General features: G+C 39.5%; 1 protein-coding gene across 1 annotated transcript in view; it reads left to right on the top strand.

Moving 5' to 3' along the window:
• Window positions 1–17,937: 17,937 nt before the first annotated feature.
• fam107b (family with sequence similarity 107 member B) overlaps window positions 17,938–21,913 on the top strand; it is a 29,890-nt gene continuing 25,914 nt past the window's right edge. Inside the window, exon 1 of the mRNA XM_017685123.2 lies at window positions 17,938–18,093. The gene's annotated coding sequence lies outside the window, so the exon portion shown is untranslated. The remainder of the gene's footprint in view (window positions 18,094–21,913) is intronic.

Raw genomic sequence — 21,913 nt, 5'->3', positions numbered from 1 at the left:
CCAGTGGACCTACACGCGTCTTCTGAGCTTTTATATAGAATGTTGATACTGGTAAAATAGTGGTAAATCTGAAAGAAAATGGTGGGGTAGGGGGGAATTTAGCCTACCTTATAGGTACCTCTGTGTCATGAATGTATTATAATGAAAAGAAAAAAACGTTTATCTCAAAACTAATGTAAAACAATCATTTTTAACTAGTTTATATAATAATTTTATGTGATGGAGCCTTTAGAGGCATTATATGCTATGGACATCCTATCACTGTGAATAATTATGACTCAGTGAGTTTCTCTAGAATGGAGCATTTCATCAGCCAAGATGAGGTTGTTGAACCATAGGGCATCTATAACCACAATGCCCACTAGAGGGACCCTGCTTCACACAAAGGAGGACACCAAGGACACTGAGGGAAACCCTGAGCTAATGTTGCTCTTGTTCTCACATTTGGACGGAGCTCTGAGATGTAAACAGTGACGGGGTTTAATTTGAGTGAACATCAAAGACCAAATCAAGATTAGAGGATGTTTTTTGTTGCTTACACCCCCGTGAGGCGTGGGGCGGGGGGGGGGGGGGGGGGGGTGTTCAATCACAGTGGGGCTAAAGGTGCAGAGGGCCTTGCAGCAACCAGGGCCTGTAACTGTGCCCCTCACTTAGCTGCTGACACAATTCATGCATACACAGACAGAACCAATTTCTTAAAGGGAAATTCCACCAATTTTTTAAATTATGAAATGAAAAAAAAACTCATTCAGGGTTTGATGTGACGTGCTCTGTTCTGGAGAAACTACAGTCAGAATTGTTCACAGTGGTAGTGATAGTAGCCATTTATTACAAAGTTATAACATATAATTGTTAAGCTACACTGGTTCCTATCACCACCACTGTAAAGAGATATGAGTTTTTCAACAGTGGAGCATTTTACAAGCAACTCAAATGACTTTCTTTACATTTCAATTATTGAATTATGCAGACATTTGAAAAAATTGGTGAAATTCCTTTCTATTAACATGCCTCACCAATAAGCTTCCAGCAACACTACACATTACGCTTCTTCATCAGTGTCTGTTCATCTCCCTCTTATTCATAATACAGCTCATCCATAACAATCATTTTCAAACAGATCCTGCACATCCTGCATCATGATATATTCATTATTCATAACTCTACAAACATTTAGGTTAATGTGAGATGCAAGTGGGTGGAGCGAAATGCCTTGATAATAACATCAACTTGTTTGAGACATAGCAAGGAAATAAACAAATTTCATTGCATGTTTTACAGATGGAGGGCCTTTTTTGCAATGGGGCCCACTTAATCCTAGTTACACCACTGTCACACATTGTTCACTGCAGGGAAGACACGAGTCATATTACTCCTGCAGTAAAATCAGTATGAATGATGTTCCCACAAAGTCACTTCCATCACTTCTAATTCAGTAAGCTTTACTTCTACAATCCCCCTGCAAGCCTATGGTTACAGACATAACCTTTGCCCCCTCTCTCCCCTCTCTCTCTCTCTCTCCCTCACTCTTTCTCTCTTTCTCTCTCTCTCTGTCTCTCTCTCTCTCTCATTCTCTCACTCTCTTCCTCTCTCACTCCCTCTTTCTCTCTCCCTTGCTCTCTTTTTCACTTTCATTCTCTCTTTCTTCTCTCTCTCCCCTTTTCTTTCTCTCTCACATTGTCTCTCTCTCCTTTTCTCTCTCTCCCCCTTTCTTTCCCTCATCTCCCTCATTTTCTTCCTGTCTCTTTCTCTCATATCACTCTCCCCTTTTCTCTCTCTCGCCCTTTCTCTCCCACATCTCACTTATTTTCTCTCTCCCCCTCTCTCTTTCTCTCTCACATTGTCTCTCTCCCCTTTTTTCTCTCTCCCATTTCTCTCGCTCATCTCCCTCATTTTCTCTCTCTCCCTCTCTTTTTCTCTCTCTCATTGTCACTCTCTCATTTTCTCTCTCTCTGTCTCTCTTGCTCTCTCTCTCTCCCTCCTATTCTCTCTTTCCTGCTCCCGCCTCATGCACTTGGGCATTTTCATTTCTTTTTCCTCTCTATCTCTCTCTCAGCCCCCACCCCCACCAATCTCTTCTCTCTTCTTTTCATACTTCCTTGCTTTCTGATTACTTTTTAAAGGCAGGTTATCATTATAATATTATTTGTAATTCTGGAAAAAGTCGAGTGCTGTCTTTCTGAAGGAGATGTTCTCTCTCTCACTCCACACAGCTCCAACAGCTCTGTCTCTGAGGAGCTATTACTTGGCTGGATGGTTTTTACAGCAGTGAGTGTGTGTCAGCATTGCACTGAGTTTGGTGAAATGGGTCACATTACACTCTGACAGAATATCCTCTGTTATTTAAGCTTGATCTCAGCTTCGATTTGTCACTGTTCAGCTTTGCAATGTTTGCTGTCTGTTGCTGTTTCTTTTGTTTATCATTTCTAAATGACTGAGCAAAGCATCATTACTTTTGACAAAACTGTGTGAAGTCATACATTTCATTCATGTGATAATGATGTAGGGGAGAGTGGGGCACAACGCATTGTTATTTTATGTAGTTAAACAAGTTCCAGCAGAACATATTCTTGACTTTTCACAGCAGTCTGGCAGATATTTATATTTTTTTCTCACTACCTGTTCCCAAAATCCCCTCAGCAGATGTTCAGTACAACACCATGTTTAGAAGAATATTTTTAGAGTATCTTCAAAAGAAACACCATCAATGCTTGTTCATGAATTATTTAAGTATCAACGCACATGTAGAAAACATGCTTGTTAGACAAACTCTAAAGAGAATCTCAATTAACAGCCTCTTTACAAGCACAAAAGTTTAGCAAAGCTCAGTAACACTGAGATTAATAACTGATCATGACATTGATTTATCAGTCTACTCAGGCTTTAGTAGGAACTTTAGTGCTTGTAAAGAAGTCGTTAACTGAGATACTCTTTAGAGTTTGTCCAACAAGCGTGTTTTCTACATGTGCATTGATACTAAAATAATTCATGGACAAGCATTGATGGTGTTTCTTTTACAGATACTATGTGTTTGGGTAACAACTCTAAAAATATTCTTCTAAACATGTAAAGGTAACCATATTATCAGCACTGCCTTTGCAAAATGTAACTTGGACTAAATACAAATACTTAATTTCTGGATTCTGAATACATATCTGTTACATGAAAACCCTGCAACTGTATTATGTCACTCCTTCTTGATGGCTGCATTTTGAAGCAGGAAAATTGCTCACCAAAAATTAATATTCTTCCATATAATTTTAAAACAGTCTGTTTTCTCTACGTTTTATGCAAATATTTATCAAAAACACTACAGATGTCATGTAAGTAAAACATTTTTCAGTTTTATTGCTTTTCTACATTATGAAAAAATGACAGCTTTATCTTCTATTTGCTACTCATATTTATTTTGATGCAGATATATTTTTATTTTTAAGTTAGAATGCTTGCCTGCTTGAAATGTAACATGCCATTCAGTCTGTTACAGTTAACCTTGTCTATGGGCTAAATGTGTGTGTGTGTGTGTGTGTGTGTGTGTGTGTGTGTGTGTGTGTGTGTGTGTGTGTGTGTATGACAAACTGACAGATTGCACTCTTTGTCTCGCACTGTGTCAGGAACAGGAGTGTCCACTGCAGGAAGTCCAGTCAGATTGCACAGATTATATAGAGACCGAGGATGGACCTTTATCAGGTACGGATAAGCAACCCCCACCTCCTTTAGCACTTCGATGAAATTCCATGGACAGAGGATGGACAGTTATCAGAAAAAAGCACAGGTTTCCTCTCCTCCTCTTCCTCTCTGTGTCATTCACAGAGGCCCAGAGAGGAAGCTACATACAGAGAGAGAGAGAGAGAGAGAGAGAGAGAGTGAGAGAGAGAGAGAGAGAGATAGAGAGAGAGAGAGAGAGAGAGAGAGAGAGAGAGAGAATGGAAAAAGGACAGCAGTGCTGCAGTCTAAGTGGAAAATATAATGACATACAGTCAGAAAGCGGGTTATCTATCTCCAGGGTAATGCTGGATGGAGCATGTCTAATTGCAGCTCTGTCTGTCATCCTCCATGCAGTTTTCCTGAACAGCTCTGATAAACACATGAGAAAACTTTAAGTTTTATTTCCCTTTCCTAGCATCATTATAGCCAGGTCAAGTTAGGGACATACAGAGTAGCTCTCTAACTTTCCCTCTTTCCCTCTTTCTCTCTCCATCTCTCTCTCTCTCTCTCTCTCTCTCTCTGAAGCTTGCCTATTGTATGAGTGTGATCAGTACATCTCAAAGAGCTGCAGTGTTAGCTTCTAGGGGAATGTACAACACACACACACACACACACACACACACACACCTGTACATCTGTACCCCACAACAGATTTGAAACGAAGCGGCCAAGACATGATTGAAGAGTAGACATTATTGGACAGTTAATTGGACAGTTATTGGACAGTTTCATGGCTAGTTAAGGCCTGTTACCTCATTATTTAATGACAAATTAAGGAGATTAAAAGTCTGGAGTTGATTGCAAATATTTTTGGTGTCTGGTATTTGGCATCTCTTCATATGCATCATTAGGCTGAAAAACCCAAACAAACCTATCTGAGAGGTTGCAGAAACTTTAGATGTGGCCAAGTCAACAAGTTAAAATAAAGCTTAAAAAGAAGGAATGAACTGGCAAGCTTAGCACCGTCAAAAGGCTTTGAAGAACATGGAAGACAGCTAAAGTGGATGATGGCAGAATTCTTTCCATGGTGAAGAAAAAACACTTCGCAACATCTTGTCAAGTCAAGGACAGTCTAGAGGAGGTGGGCGTATCGTAGTCAAAGTCTACAATCAAGAGACGCCTACATGAACATAAATACAGAGGGTTTAACTTAGATGCAAACCACTGTTAACACTCAAGAACAGAACATCCAGATTAGACTTTGCTAGAAAAGTCTTCCCACTTCTGGAACAAAATTCTTTGGACAGATGAAACCAAGAATAACTTGTATCATAATGATGGGAAGATATGGAGAAAGAAAGACGGCTAATGATCTGAAGCATATCATCTGTCAAACATGGTAGAGGCAGTGTTATAGCACGGGTATGTTTGGCTGCCGATGAAATTGCGTCTCTGGTGTTTATTGATGATGTGAGTGCTGATAGAAGTAGCAGGATGAATTCTGAAGTGTACAGAGCTATACTTTCTGATCAGATTTAGTCAAATGCTGCTAAACTGATAGGATGGTGCTTCATAGAATAAATGGACAATGACCCAAAATAAACCGCAAAAGAAAACCAAGAGCTTCTTAAGCCAAAGAAATGGAATGTTCTTAAGTGGCCGAGTCAGATACCTGACCTCGACACAACAGGGCACGCTTTTCACTTACTGAAGACAAAACTGAAGACAGAAATAGCCACATACAAGCAGCAGCTAAAGGCAGCTTCAGTAAAGGCCTTGTAAAGAGTCTCTAGGGAGGAAACTCAGCAATTGGTGAGGTCTGTGGGTTCCAGATTTCAGTCATTGACTGCAAAAGATTTGCATCAAAATTTAAAAACAGTCCTTGCATTTATAATTAAGTTATGTTATGAGAGATTATGACAAAATTGGCAGCAATTCTTAAACCATTAATGCAATATTTTTGTTAAACCCTTTGAATTAAAGCTGAAAGTCTATACTTCAATTCCAACTGGAGCACTTCATTTTAAATTGTGGCAGGGTAAAGAGGACAAATTACAAAAATTATGTTGCTGTCCAAATACTGGGACCTGACTATTGCTGCCCATTATGCCATCTTATTTTATTCATTTATTTTTACCTTTTGTTGGATATGTCATCTTGTTCGTTCTGAAAAACTTGTTTCCACACCAATATTGTCAAACTAAATGTCATGATACATATTAGGTGTTGTGAAGTGTCATGATTGTTTTTGCCATGTTGTCCAGCCTTACTACCAATCTCATATACAATATGTCCAACAGCACTCATTGATGGTACACAAATAATCCCCTAGATGAGGAACTATGGCACAAATAATTCCCTAGAAAGTAACTACAGAACATATGTTATGCACTGATTTGAAATATTGCTTGCATATATGTGGACTGTTTTTAAAGTGGGCCTTTAAACAGCTGAGACAAAGCAGAACTCTTAAAGCATTGTGGGATTTGTTGGTGTAATAGATGATCTGATTAATCCTTAAAGCCACTCCCCATTGATACTCAGCAAACTCCGCCATATGACAGGCTCTTTCTTCAGCTACTGCGGCCAATGAGGGAGTCCAGCTCTACTGCCTAATCCCACTTCAATCAGTGGCATTAAATGGGCTTCCTGCCACTGCTTTTAAAAGATTATTACTGCAGAATGATTCTCCATAGGTTAAAGCTAAGTCTCACAGAAACTGATCTAGCCACTGTGCATCAGCCATCAGGACTTATTTTTCGGCAAAAGTGCTCAGAATTTAAGTTTTTCCTTAAAATGGCCTTGACTTTCCCTCTTGTTTTGAACATGCACGGTGTATGTGTGTGTGTGTGTGTGTGTGTGTGTGGTCTTTCCTGTTCAGAGTTGAAGTCCTTGCTGATTCAGCATATTAATAGTCACTTGGTCAGTTGGTCACTCTACTCTCTATTGTTCTCTCCGTGTCAGTCTGCTCCACTGCGTCATGTGTGATGCACACAGCGTGATTACTGACTTGCACACAGCCCCAGAGAAACAGAGCAACACTAAAAACCTGCACGTTTTCATTCTGAGAGTTTTCCTTGATTTTCTCCCTTTATCTATCTATCTATCTATCTATCTATCTATCTATCTATCTATCTGTCTGTCTGTCTGTCTGTCTGTCTGTCTGTCTGTCTGTCTGTCTGTCCGCTTGCCTGTCTGTCTCTCTTTCTCTCCATCTCTCTCTCTCTCTCTCTCTCTCTCTCTTATTCTGTTTCTCTCTGCCTTCCTCTCTCGGTCTTTCTCACCCATTATTTTTCTTTCTGTCTATCTCTCCTGTTCTCTCTATCTTTCTGTCTGTCTCTCATTCTCTCTGTCTCTCTCTCTGTTTCCCTCTCTCCATTTTCCTCTCTCTTTGTCTCTCTCTGTCTCTGTTATCGTCCTCTCTCTCTCTCTCTCTCTCTCTCTCTCTCTCTCTCTCACTCTCTCTCTCTCTCTTTCAAATGCATCACCATGTTTGTAAAGTGACTCTGTAAGTGTAGTTACCAGTTTGTGTGTTTCGTATGCAGCTTGTATGAGTTACATAACAGCTTGTGTGTGTGTGTGTGTGTGTTTGTGTGTGTTTAGACTCTCAGTTTCATGACTGCTGAACATGTGTGCGGTCTCTTGTATGTGATCAGATCAGTACTGAGCCCTGATTGATTGGCATTTACATTGTGGGAGTAAAGAAACATTATTACATCACCTCTGCATCTCCTCTGCTCTGCATCTCTCTCCCCATTCATTTCACTCAGCTCCATTAGCCTAAGTGCTTGGCGTGCCCTGAGAAGGGAGCTATATGTGAGTGCATTTCACAATCGAGTCAGTGTGAGTGACAGATACAGCCTTCAGTCTGGCCTGATTTAAGACTGAGCGCTGTAAGCTTACAGGCCCCTCCATTCACTGTAAATACACTGCTATTCATCGTAACGAGCTGCGTCATCTGCTGTCATTTATTATAGAACAGGTCAGCGTCCAGACATGTTAATTGTCTTAAGTAGGTGGCTCTGATCTGAAGGAATGCTGATCAGATAAGTCTGTTTAAAGGCACATTTCATTTACAGCAATAATTTAAGGGAAATTACATTTAAAAGAGGCCATATTTGTAATTGCTAACTCTCTGATTAGAATTTAGCTTTAGAACTAAAGTTAAGAGTAGGTGTGTGTGGGTGGGTGGGTGTGTCCTGATCTCAACTTTTGTACTCTGAACAAAATGCGCTAAAGCTTGAAGAAGAGACGTGGATAAGATAAGAATCAGAAAAGCCTCTGAGCGTTTATGTATGTTATCAGGTATTTATGGGCCATTCTACAGAGGTGGATCAACCGCTGTCCCTCCCTAATAATAATGTTAAAGTGTATAAAAGACAAGTTCAAATATATTTACACACATCACACTTAATATTTAGCAAAATGACTTGACTATTAAAATTTGAATTAAAATATGTGTTTACATGTTGTTCTATGTTGCATGTCCCCAAGAAATTACACAAAAAAATAAAATGCTTGAATCAGTATTTGACAATTTAAAGAGAAATATTATTACATTACTATTACAACCAAAACAAATATGTCTTGGTGGTGACATTTTTTTAATAATCTGTCAAACACTATACAACACAGTATACATAATTTTACAGTCTTCACTGAAAAAATCAGGGAGGTTACATAAATTAACATTGTAAGGATGTTGAAAATATTGCAAAGTGTTGTATTTACTAAAACAGCCCTCAAATTATCTGTGATATTTCAATACTGATAAATTCAGAGAAGAGTCAAGGTAAAATACATGAATAGATTTCAGTATGTGCTCAAGAATTCTATAAATGTTAGCTTTTTTGGCACATACAACGTAAAGGTAATGGAAGACATGGAGACATTTCTAGATATTTTTCTAACCCCCAATTTGATCCACTTTTGTGGAATGTTTTTTTTTTTACCTGGTAGCTTTGCTTAGTAAATTGGCAGCTCTGTGTATACACCATACACATTTAAACCATGTACATCAGATACATTTAAAACAGAGTATATCTCTGCAATATATATATATAAATAACCCCAATTCCAATGAAGTTGGGATATTGTGTAAAACATAAATAAAAATAAAAACAGAATACGATGATTTGCAAATCCTTTTCAACCTATATTCAATTGAATACACTACAAAGACAAGATATTTAATGTTCAAACGGATAAACTTTATTGTTTTTTGAAAATATTCACTCATTTTGAATTTGATGCCTGCAACATGTTCCAAAAAGTCGGGACAGGGGCGTGTTTACCACTGTGTTACATCACCTTTCCTTTTAACAGCACTCAGTAAGCGTTTGGGAACTGAGGACACTAATTGTTGAAGCTTTGTAGGTGGAATTCTTTCCCATTCTTGCTTGATGTACAACTTCAGTTGCTCAACAGTCCGGGGTCTCCGTTGTCGTATTTTGTGCTTCATAATGCGCCATACATTTTCAATGGGAGACAGGTCTGGACTGCAGGCAGGCCAGTCTAGTACCCGCACTCTTTTACTACGAAGCCACGCTGTTGTAACACGTGCAGAATGTGGCTTGGCATTGTCTTGCTGAAATAAGCAGGACGTCCCTGAAAAAGACGTTGCTTGGATGGCAGCATATGTTGCTCCAAAACCTGCATGTACCTTTCAGCATTAATGGTGCCTTCACAGATGTGCAAGTTACCCCTGTCATGGGCACTAACACACCCCCACACCATCAGATTCTCTGAATCTTTTGATGATATTATGGACTGTAGATGATGAAATCCCTCAATTCCTTGCAGTTGCAGATTGAGAAACGTTGTTCTTAAACTGCTGGACTATTTGCTCACGCAGTTGTTCATAAAGTGGTGAACCTCGCCCGTCCTTGCTTGTGAACGACTGAGCCTTTCAGGGATGCTCCCTTTATACCCAATCATGACATGTTTCCAATTAACCTGTTCACCTGTGGAATGTTCCAAACAGGTGTTTTTTGAGCTTTCCTCAATTTTCCCAGTCTTTTGTTGCCCCTGTCCCAACTTTTTTGGAACGTGTTGCAGGCGTCAAATTAAAATGAGTGAATATTTGCAAAAAAACATTAAAGTTTATCCATTTGAATATTAAATATCATGCCGTTGTAGTGTATTCAATTGAATATAGGTTGAAAAGTATTTGCAAATCATCGTATTTTGTTTTTATTTATGTTTTACACAACGTCCCAACTTCATTGGAATTAGAGTTGTGTATATATATATATATATATATATATATATATATATATATAATTTTATTCCAAGCCAGTTTAGAGCATTTCCATTGGTCCATTTATCATGAATTTTTCACACAATATAAAGTGCAGCTGCTGTGCTCCAACAATGTAGAATGATTTTATAAATATTTATTTATATATTTATTTATTTATTTTATTTTGGACAGTGACATCAAATAAAAGTGTTCATAAAAGAATACATATGACAATGAAAAGTACATATGAACAGAAAGGCAGTTCATTAGTTATATATGAGCACTACTGGGTAAAATTGTCAGCCAGTCATGAAAACTGAGCAGGACATCTGATCATCAGCACACCTGATTTCCTTTAATGAAGGACTGATTAGCTGAATGAGGCACTGGATGGTAAACTGTAAATACTTTATCAAGGAGAGATTTGGAAATTGTTAGGCTAACATTGTCTTTTATTGTGGAATAAAGCAAAAGTACACAACCTCTTCAAAAGTCTTCAAGAAAAGAAGTGAATAAAATTTCAAAATGCACAGAGCTTTCAACTTGTATGGGGTGCGCAAGTCTCACAACAGTGATTTGATTGATTTATGACACTATAAAAATGTCAGTGCATCATGAAACCTCAGATTTCACCATAATACACTAAGATTAGATTCTTTTGGTATGATTCAGAATTATGTAAATATTCAAACCTAGAGAAACTAATTACACAGTAGTTGAATACAGACAATGTAAATAGTACACCTCTCTGGGATTTTTCATATTTAAAAGTAGCCTGAAATCTTTATTTTAGTCAAAATATGGGTGCCTACTTTATTGAATATAATTGTAATCCATTATGTACTGTAATATTGATGACCCTCAGATAGATGCATAATGATGCACTGATGATGTATTTCACACTCCTAGTCATGCACCATATTGTACTGCAAACTTCTTGAGGGTTTTATATATATATATGTGTGTGTGTGGAAGTGAGCTCCTGAGAGACACAAGATGCCAGCCCCAGGGCTCAGCCACATTCCACTGCTCTGAGTAGCATCATCATTAACAACAAGTGCAATAAGTACAAGAAGGGCATGACAAGAACCATTATTAGCTGCTCTTATTCTCGATAAGAGCTGTAGTCCTCAGCAGACTAACAGTGGTTTTCTGTTTTTTGGAGATTGCTGTGTTATTAGTACAGCAGTGATGACGTCAGACAGAGGACACAGTGAGGTCACTCAGTAACATGGCTGCTGCTCCTGTCCCTGAGACTGACTCAGTGGGAGCTATTATACTAGGAGTATCCGAGCTACTCTCATTTTAAGCTGGCAATGAGGTCATTCAGTCTTGGCAAACAGAAGGCGCTATGCACGTAACATTTGTGCCTGTTTTACATGCTGAACCAGCACACTCCGATCAGAGACTGAATGAGTATTGGCGAATTATTGATTATTTGGAATGAAAGAAGATGTTTTGTGGTCAGCCATACTGTTTATATCTCCATTTAACCATAAAATCTTTGTTGCACTGACAGTACATTTGCTTAATTTTAGTGTCAAATATGCATACAAACGCATTGTTGTACTGCAGACTTGTTCATAGTGCACTGGTCCCTGCTGAGTGGTGAAAAGCTCCAGCTCCAGGCTATGCAAGCAACAGTCATGTGTACAGTATTGATTCCCCAGTGTCATATGCCCTCCCCCTTCTCAGCTTATAAAAGCTTCTGACAATACTATTGGTATAATTATGCTGTTACTATTACTGCAAATGATAAAATAAGGTAAAAATATAAGCAAAAAGTGCCATCAGAAACTGCCACTGTCAAATTAGGAGTTTGAATATATCAGTGGTGTGTGGTTTGAGAGCAAAGGAAGAGATACTGTGTTTCAAAAGCACTTTTTACAAGCTTAACCACATGCTGAACTCTCTGCATATGTTATACTGAAGGGGCAAAAATCTTCACTCTTCTGTTTCTTTCACTTATATTTTGGCCATTCAGAATCTAATAAAAATATACACTGTTGCTTTCACTGGCTTCAGACATTATTCACTTTGAATAATGTTTCAGTGTATTTAAAAGATTTCAGGTTCACTCTGCAGCATTATTACTGCATACATGTTTTTTAAGAATCCTCAGAGATGCTGGTTGAGCTCCCAAAATGACTGCACTATGGGCGGGTCTGTTTTCCAGTTAGATTAAATCTCATTGCTAGAGTGGGTCCCCAGCTCCACAGAAGTAGGTCACGGTGAGGAAATGTGCATTTCTATGTCCAATTATTCATAACAGACGGTGCATTTATGATATCCATGCAGATGTTACTAAAAATGAGCTGGAGCTAACTTGAGCACTTGTATGAGTAGATGTTTGTTATCTGATGGAGATGCATTTTTTTAATTGAAAGCATCAGATTCAGGGTTGTTGGCCAAAGACTGTTTATTCGCACATACTATGAACCTTAATGCCAGAGCACACCGACCCAAAAGACACCAACCATCACCAAAACTGTAATGTTGGTAATTATTTTAGGATGTGTAGAAAAAGAACTGATAAACCAAATCAATCAGTGTGAATAGAGAGAACATTCGAGAAGAGTGTGAATGGAGAAGAACATTCTAGAAGATTATGTATAAAGCAGAACATTGTAGAACAGTGTCAATGGAGAAGAAGATCCTAGAAGACTATGAATGGACGACTCTATTGTAGAACAGTGTTAATGGGGGAGAACATTCTAGAAGTGTAGGAATGGTGGAGAACATTGTAGAACAGTGTTAATGGAGAACAACATTCTAGAAGAGTATGAATAAAGGAGAACATTGTGGAACAGTGTTAATGGGGAGAACATTCTAGAAGTGTAGGAATGGTGGAGAACATTGTAGAACAGTGGTAATGGGTGGAACATTCTAGGAGAGTATGAATAAAGGAGAACATTGTAGAATAGTGTTAAAGGGGGAGAACATTCTAGAAGAGTATGAATAAAGGAGAACATTGTAGAACAGTGCTAATGGGAGAGAACATTCAAGTGTCTATCAATAATCAGACACAAGCATAGCACACCAACTAATGTTTGCGTTTGGTGGTGTTAATTGGTGTTTGATGGTGTTTGTCTGTGATAGCTGGTGGTACTTGATATTTGTTGATGATTTGGTGTTTGCTGGTGATAGCTGGTGATACTTGATATTTGTTGGTGATTTGGGGTTTGTGATAGCTGGTGATACTTGATATTCGTTGGTGATTTGGTGTTTGTTGGTGATAGCTGGTGAGACTTGATATTTGTTGGTGATTTGGTGTTTGTGATAGCTGGTGATACTTGATATTTGTTTGTGATAGCTGGTGATATTTGATATTTGCTGGTGATTTGGTGTTTGTTGGTGATAGCTGGTGATACTTGATATTTGTTGATGATTTGGGGTTTGTGATAGCTGGTGATACTTGATATTCGTTGGTGATTTGGTGTTTGTTGGTGATAGCTGGTGAGACTTGATATTTGTTGGTGATTTGGTGTTTGTTGGTGATAGCTGGTGATACTTGATATTTGTTGGTGATTTAGTGTTTGTGATAGCTGGTGAAACTTGATATTTGTTAGTGATTTGGTGTTTGTTGGTGATAGCTGGTGAAACTTGATATTTGTTAGGGATTTGGTGTTTGTTGGTGATAGCTGGTGATACTTGATATTTGTTGGTGATTTAGTGTTTGTGATAGCTGGTGATACTTGATATTTGTTGGTGATTTAGTGTTTGTGATAGCTGGTGAAACTTGATATTTGTTAGTGATTTGGTGTTTGTTGGTGATAGCTGGTGAAACTTGATATTTGTTAGGGATTTGGTGTTTGTTGGTGATAGCTGGTGAAACTTGATATTTGTTAGGGATTTGGTGTTTGTTGGTGATAGCTGGTGAAACTTGATATTTGTTAGGGATTTGGTGTTTGTTGGTGATAGCTGGTGATACTTGATATTTGTTGGTGATTTAGTGTTTGTGATAGCTGGTGATACTTGATATTTGTTGGTGATTTAGTGTTTGTGATAGCTGGTGATACTTGATATTTGTTGATGATTTGGGGTTTGTGATAGCTGGTGATACTTGATATTCGTTGGTGATTTGGTGTTTGTTGGTGATAGCTGGTGAGACTTGATATTTGTTAGTGATTTGGTGTTTGTTGGTGATAGCTGGTGATACTTGATATTTGTTGGTGATTTAGTGTTTGTGATAGCTGGTGAAACTTGATATTTGTTAGTGATTTGGTGTTTGTTGGTGATAGCTGGTGAAACTTGATATTTGTTAGGGATTTGGTGTTTGTTGGTGATAGCTGGTGATACTTGATATTTGTTGGTGATTTAGTGTTTGTGATAGCTGGTGAAACTTGATATTTGTTAGTGATTTGGTGTTTGTTGGTGATAGCTGGTGAAACTTGATATTTGTTAGTGATTTGGTGTTTGCTGGTGATAGGTGGTGATTCTTGATATTTGTTGGTGATTTGGTGTTTGAGTTTGTTGGTGATAGTTGGTCTAAGTTGGAGTGACAGTTGTTTTTTGTTGGTGATAGTGTTTGTTTTGTTGGTGATTGTGGGCTTATTTTGATGTTAAATGGTATTTGTGGAGGGTAGTTATTGTTTTTGTCTGTGATAGCTGTTGTTAGGTGGTATTCATTGGTGTTTGTTGGGCTAGTGTGCTCTGGGTTTTTTATTTCACCTTGGTCATAAGAAAACAAAAAAAACTTAAAAATCTGATAGTACCTCAAAACAGGATATGAGAAGCATTGCTATGGTTACCGATGAGTGTTATTTCCTGTCAAAAGGCCATCAAGGCGTGATACTTACCGTATCGCTATGATCCACTGATTCATTTCATTTGTGAAGATAGCTTGTGCGATTAGAGACTGGATGGTGTTTTGTACTGAAGAAAATCTGTGACAGATGTCACATAAGCTGGCCTATGTTGTTATATACAAAGATGCTGTTGTCATGGTAATTACAATCTATAATGCTGCAACTTCTTTGGTACCAGAACTAGAGAATAACAGTACTGAGTCCAGTTGTGACTCAAACACAGATGGTGTAACTGAAAGTGGTGATTCTTTGGATGGGAAATGTATTTTTCTTTTTCAGGTTTTTGCCTTGAATTTCCCGTCAGTAGGACTCTGGATTATTGACAGAATCTCTGGGGATTGCCTCATTTTCGTTAGCTCCAAACATCAGACCCCCCCCTTTCTCCCCCTAAACAGCTCACATCTGTTTCCTGCATGCTGGGCTGGGGCTGCAGTTTTGGGTAATCTCTAGACCTGTCCCAGTAATGAGTCACCCCTCTGTAGTTATATCATTTTATGGGGTTCTCTACTACTGCACACATGAGGCAGAGCTGTGGAATGTACTGCACAGCTATCATTTTTAAACTATGAAGGAAAGGGGGGCTAACTATGAATATATGAAAGGTTTTATTCCAAACCCCATCATAGATGACTCTGGATAATTTTCTTTTTTTCATGATGTAACTTATTAGGAGTGGGCTTCATATATACAAGTAGCATTGGTAATATTGTGATTAATAAAAACAGTTTTCAAGCTGTCTGAAAAAAAAACTGTAACTCAATTTTTGTCATTTTTTCATGATGAAGGGACCAAAATACTATATATAAATATATATATATATATATATATATATATATATATATATATATACACATACATACATTCACACCACACACACACACACACACACACACACACACACACACACACACACACACACACACACACACACATATATATATATATATATATATATATATATATATATATATATATATATATATTCTTTTCATGGGACAACACTATAGAAATGAAACTTGGACATAACTTTAAGCAGTCAGTGTACAGCTTGTATAGCAGTATAGATTTACTGTCCTCTGAAAAGAACTCAACACACAGCCATTAATGTCTAAATAGCTGGCAAAGTGAGTGCACAGTGAACATATGAACACACAGTGAACATGTCTCAAAGTGTCAATGTTTCATGTGACCACCATTATTATCTAGCACTGCTTTAAACCTCTTGAGCATGGAATGATGTCATGAAGCTGGTGGATGTTAAACACCTTGTGCTCCTCCTTTCGCTTGAGGATGCTCCACAGGTGCTCAGTTGGGTTTAGGTCTGGAGACATACTTGGTCAGTCCATCACCTTTAACTTCAGCAAGGCAGTTGTCATCTTGGAGGTGTGTTTGGGGTTGTTGGCATGTTGGAAAACTGCTATGCAGAGCAGCTTCTGAAGGGAGGGGATCATGCTCTGCTCCAGAATGTCACAGTACATGGTGGAATTCATGTTTCCCTCAGTGAACCGCAGCTCCCCAGTGCCACTCATGCAGCCCCAGACCATGCTACCATCACATTGCTTGACTGTAGGCAAGAAACAGTTGTCTTGGTACTCCTCACCACGGTGCCACAACACATGCTGGACAACATCTAAGCCAAATAAGTTTATCTTGTTCTCGTCAGACCACAGGACATGGTTCCAGTAATCCATATTCTTGGACTGCTTGTCTTCAGCAAACTGTTTGCAGGCTTTCTTGTGCATCAGCTTCAGAAGAGGCTTCCTTCTGGGACAATGGCATGCAGACCGAGTTGATGTATTGTGTGGCGTATGGTCTGAGCACTGACAGACTGACCTTCCTCTTCTTCAACTTCTGCAGCAGTGCTGGCAGCACTCATGTGTCTATTTTTTTAAGCCTAAGTGGCAGACTTACAAGGTGTTAGAAACATTCCTCAGAGATTCTGGTTGGTTATTTGAATTCCTGTTGCTTTTCTATCATCTCGAACCAGTCTGCCCATTCTCCTCTGACCTCTCACATTAACAAGGCATTTTGGTCCACACAACTGACCGCTCACTGGATATTTCCTCTTTTTCGGACCATTCTCTGTGAACCCTAGAGATGGTTGTGCATGAAAATCCCAGTAGATCAGCAGTTTCTGAAATACTCAGACCAGCCTGTCTGGCACCAACAACGACGCCATGTTCAAATTCACTTAAATCGCCTTTCTTCCCCATTCTGATGCTCGGTCTGCACTTCAGCAAGCTGTCTTGACCACCTCTGCATGCCTAAATGCATTAAGTTGCGGCCACGTGATTGGCTGATTAGCTATTTGTGTTAACAAGCAACAAGTGGTCGGCGAGTGAGTGTATATATAAAGTACATGTATATATGTATATATAAAGGCATATAAAATACACATATAAAAAACTGATAAATGGTTCTTTACGTGATTAAAAGGTTAATGATGAGGAAACACTGTAATATGTTTCTTCAAAGACCAAAGAACCTTTTTAAAATAAGTTTGCCATTGTTAGAAGTCAGCTCAAGAAGTGTTTTTCACAAGTAGGGCAGCTGTAAAACAAAACTTGTTGCATCCTTCCTCTCTCTCTCTCTCTCTCTCTCTCTCTCTCTCTCTCTCTCTCCAGATCACCACACTGTTACGGGAAATCGCATGACCCTTGCGTATTCCCCATCCAGTACAGTCAGTCTGCGGGAAAGACAAAGAAAAAAAAAACAGAATCTCCATCCGTCTACATACAGCAAGGGGTTTCCTGAGAAATAAGTGTCTTAAAGCCGATGAATCCACATCAATCCGTGTGCCCACCCTGCGAGTAAAAAACGATGTACGAACTACAGGCATATATGACTGATAACGGCAGACGCTTAACAAGACAGTAACGATACAAGAACATAGCCAGCATTTGGAGGGAAGATTGACTATCTCGCTTTGTGTGTGCGCGTGAGCCGTTATACTTTTCCCACCCGCTTTCCAACCCGCCCCGCCCTCCCGTATTAACACTAGCCAGGAGGGCGGGGACTGTCGGAATGCGGGTGGGTTAAAAACCTCGCCCGTACCGGAGCCGTACAGTCTCCTCCTCCCGGTCCTGCGCCACGCCCAGGCGACTCTCGGGGTCTCCCCGCTCTGCAGAAGCATGGAAAGCATGAAAGAACTGGGCGGAGTCTTTCGCGTGACTCAAGCGTTGGGTCACATTGACCCCACCCCCTCCCCCACTAGTATTAATTTCCATTTTCTATGGGTCTCGGTCTACTACTGAACTGTTTCCAGGAGAGGTTTGCAGACACACCTTAAGGTGGAAAGTGCTCCAAAACACGAGCCGATGCGTTTGCAACGGCCGCTCGTCCCATCCAGTTGAGCTCGCGGGTTGGAGAAGTGTGCTTTAAAGTCGTTTTCCTGAGGTAGGTCTCTGTTTTCTTTATGGGACGTGGGCAGCGTAAGCACGTTATCTTTGTTGCTTTTTTGCCTGGGAACGGTCTCAGGAACGGTCTCAGTCTGCTCTTTTATTTCTAAATATCACCTCACACTGAGGGAAACTAGTAAAACAGCAGGGCAGTCTTTTGTTCAGCGCGGTTACTGTGAGTGGAACAATACTAGTCTACCTAGAAAGAAAGGAAAGTAGGGTTTACGGTTTTCTACTTTGAGACACCAATACCGTTTGTTATTGCCCTTAAACTGTAGGTTACATTTGGTCCAGACGAGAATGATTCAGGATGAACTTTAAGGTCACCAGAAATCACTGTTTTCATTCCATCCATACAAAGCGTCCCAGTGTCAGACTGGAAATGAAACTATGGCACTGGAGCAGCTGATTAGATAGAGATTTGCATTTGTGAGTGGCTGAGGAGGTGAAATGGTTTAGTTTAGTTGGTCAGAGGCAGCACAGATGCAGTGAGTCAGCCAGATCACATGGAATTGGTCATGTCTTGTTCTGTGGTGTTTGACAGAGAGACAACCGTTTATATGAGCGTGTGTGAAAGGTCAGGTTTTCCATTTATTTACAGTTACATTCTGTGCTTTAAGCCTGTTTTACTACTATATTTAAATACTCTAATGCTCAGACTCAGCGCTGGGCAATGTGATTTCTTTTTCTCTCTTTCTTTTTTAAATATTACGCCAAAATATGCCACCACATGCTTTTCTGAGCACGTTGTGGATGTCAGTTCTTAAAAAACTCTTACCAACTGTATGTTTCTTTACAAAGAGCCTAATTAGGCCTGGTTAACTGGATTTAGTGCAGCACAGTGTGTTAAATGTTAAACACAAATCATTGGATTCATATATGATGACATTTTTAAAAGGAGCTCTTACTTATTAACTTATCAGATGTCATAAAAAAATATGTTGTCACATATCGTGTCTCATGAAAACTTCTTAAAGTATCGTGATGTTGCGTTTTTGCCATATCGCCCAGCTCTGTTTAGTTCAAATGATGAGGAGTGCAGGTTGATTGAAAGTGTTTTTGAGGTTTGGGCTTATGTACATTGCTTTGATTCTGTCTTCTTAGCTTCATTTTAACTAAGGAATCTGTTTCATTTGTTTGATAAACTGCTTGTTACCAGGACATTTTCTTGGGTTGAACAACAAAACTTTCACAGTCCAAATAGAGGAGAACACAACCAGCTGTCCACCGTTGGTCTGGTGACACAGTAACAGTGTAAAGAGGTAATAAGTACTGCACTACTGGCCTGTTGCACTTATAGTATAGAGAACGGAGCCGTGAAATCAGTGAAACTGCCACACTCCTGAGCACGGGATAGCTGTCATCAGAAATTAGTGATAATGCTCCGATACAGTGACTGTGTGTGAGAGCGCAGGCATACCAGAGTGAGTTTGTCAGTGTGGGGGGGGCACTGTGGGCAGGGATGGGTAGACTCTGACCACATGTGTTTGCTATTTGGAGAGTATTTTGTCAAACGCCTTACATCTGTTTTTTGATCTTTGAACTAGATCCACCCCCTCCAGTGCTATGGAACTCTTTTCCTTCCCCTGTGTGTGTGTCTCTGCTTCTTTTTCTCTCTTTCTGTGTTCTGTATGTGTGTGTGTGTCCATGTGTATGATGGAGCTCATTCAAAATGAAAGCAAGTATGTGAAGAAGAGAATGAGCAATGTCCTTTCGTTTCCTGGACGATGATGTTGTCCCAGGAGGGGTGGGACAGGGTGGAAGGACTGAAACGTGGTTTTTGTCATGTCTTCCTGTGCTTGGAGTGCTACACATTATATGGGAAAAGAATGATCTTGGTTTGTGTTTGTCTTTTACATCTTAATGAGTGTGATTTTATAAATAGAGGCTTAGTCTCTTGATACATTGGATTGCAGATATCATGCAATCATTTAATTACTGGTTTTGAAGTGATGTGAAAAAAGTTACATTGCAGTACTTAAATAGATTTTCACAGTACTCGGTGCGTATTAAGATTTTTTGTTTTTTAATGTTTGATGAGGTCGAAAAAACACAGTTAATTGTTTTGATGATCCCTACAATGTGCTGAGAAAAGTGGTATAATTAATTGTGATAATTACATCACCATCATATTGCCCACTCTCACTACCAGTGTGATTCAGCCCAGCACATTTTTGCTGCTTATACTTGCAAACTTTATTTATAGATGAGAGTAGAACTCATTGTCTAGATATGAGCATTACCCAATCAAAGCACATGTAGTCACACTGTTCACTTGGCTGGCGTTGCCCCAAATGGTGAAGCTACTGACTCATTTGTGAGTGTTATGACTAAGAAAACGGTCACAGAGACAGTTCGGGACTCTATCTGATTACCTGTACACTCTTAAAAATAACATTTCCTAATTGATTCTTCGTTTGGACTTACAGTTCTAAGAAAACTGTTGAATTGAAAAGTTCTTTCCAGACTTGGCTTCAGTTTGACTCATTTATTTTAGTAGTATGTAATACAAAGTTGTAGCAAGTTGGAGTTCAGTTCTTTGCCCAGGCATGTACACCACACCTCACTGCACCAATAAACGCCCTTAGGCAAGACACATAACATTTGCCTACCTCTGTGGCATGATTAAAACTGTAAATCACTCTGGATAAGGGTGTCTGCCAAAATGCATCTATGTAAATTTATGCTAATTTAGAAAGTAGTGCATTAATGACTGTCATCTTCTTGAAATGTGTGAACAGTTCAATGAACAGTTATGATGGTGGGTGTCTGATTGCTGGAATCCTCTCTTTATTCTTTGGTAGCCCTCAACACAACCACTCCCATGAGTCAGCAGCCTGCTAGGGTCCACACTGCATTCTGTCCATACTGCGCATTCTGTGTGTGTGTGTGTGTGTGTGTGTGTGTGTGTGTAGATCATGTGTTATCTGTAGGAATGCATGACTCCTGCAGGAGATGTAGTTCTTTTAAGGTCGGTTTCCCAGACAGGGCCTAGTTCTGGACTACACAGCATTCTGAATGGAGATTGAAAAGAATGCATAGTTGGGAATGCGAGTGATTTTGATATTAGTCAGGAAATGCAGCTTCCTAGAACGAATGCTCTGAGCATGTACATCCACTACCACTTGCATCTATGCTGTTCGTACTAGGCATTGGCATTTGCATCACTGATATCACAGAAGCCCACAGTATGCAAATGAGCCCTCTTAACCAATCAAGTATGCTTTACTGTGTATTCCGGACATCCTGACCATTCACAGTCCCAGATAAGTGCTTCTGTGAGTACTCTGGATTTTCATGTAATCCAGCAAAATAAATTCTTGTGATCTATGTCATGCATTTCTTTATACATCATATTAATGATTCTCCTGTCTGGTTTTAATATGCTGCAAGCTGTGTCACAGTTGCAACATGCAGTAATATAATCGCAATACTTCTTTTAAAATTCATATCATGCAGCTCTGTGTGCGCTGTGTTCTTTATAGGCTTTGATGCCTGTAGTGTTTGACAGTTTCCTGCTTCCTCTGTCGGCTTGTGTTGTTAATCTTGCTCGTACGTTATCTCACTCCTCTCTCACTCTAAGCTAATGATAAACTAATTTGATTGGGAGAAGATTACAGCGATGTGGCGCAACACTGCTGCCTCTGTTCTCGCAGCATAAAGCGTGCCGCGCTTGTTTATGTTCTTTGTTTGCAGTTGCCATGGATTTCCATTGTGACCTCATCATCCAGGGACTGCATTTTGACATGCAGCCATGAGTTGTTTTGCTCTACTTTGCCTGCAGTGATCTGATTGGATGATGATGCAAGAAGGGGGCA

The sequence above is a fragment of the Pygocentrus nattereri genome, chromosome 7 (genome assembly GCF_015220715.1).
Source record: "Pygocentrus nattereri isolate fPygNat1 chromosome 7, fPygNat1.pri, whole genome shotgun sequence".
NCBI classification, from domain to species: Eukaryota; Metazoa; Chordata; class Actinopteri; order Characiformes; family Serrasalmidae; genus Pygocentrus; species Pygocentrus nattereri.
Note: the sequence above shows the minus strand (reverse complement) of the source record. Positions and strands in the feature narration are given on the sequence as shown.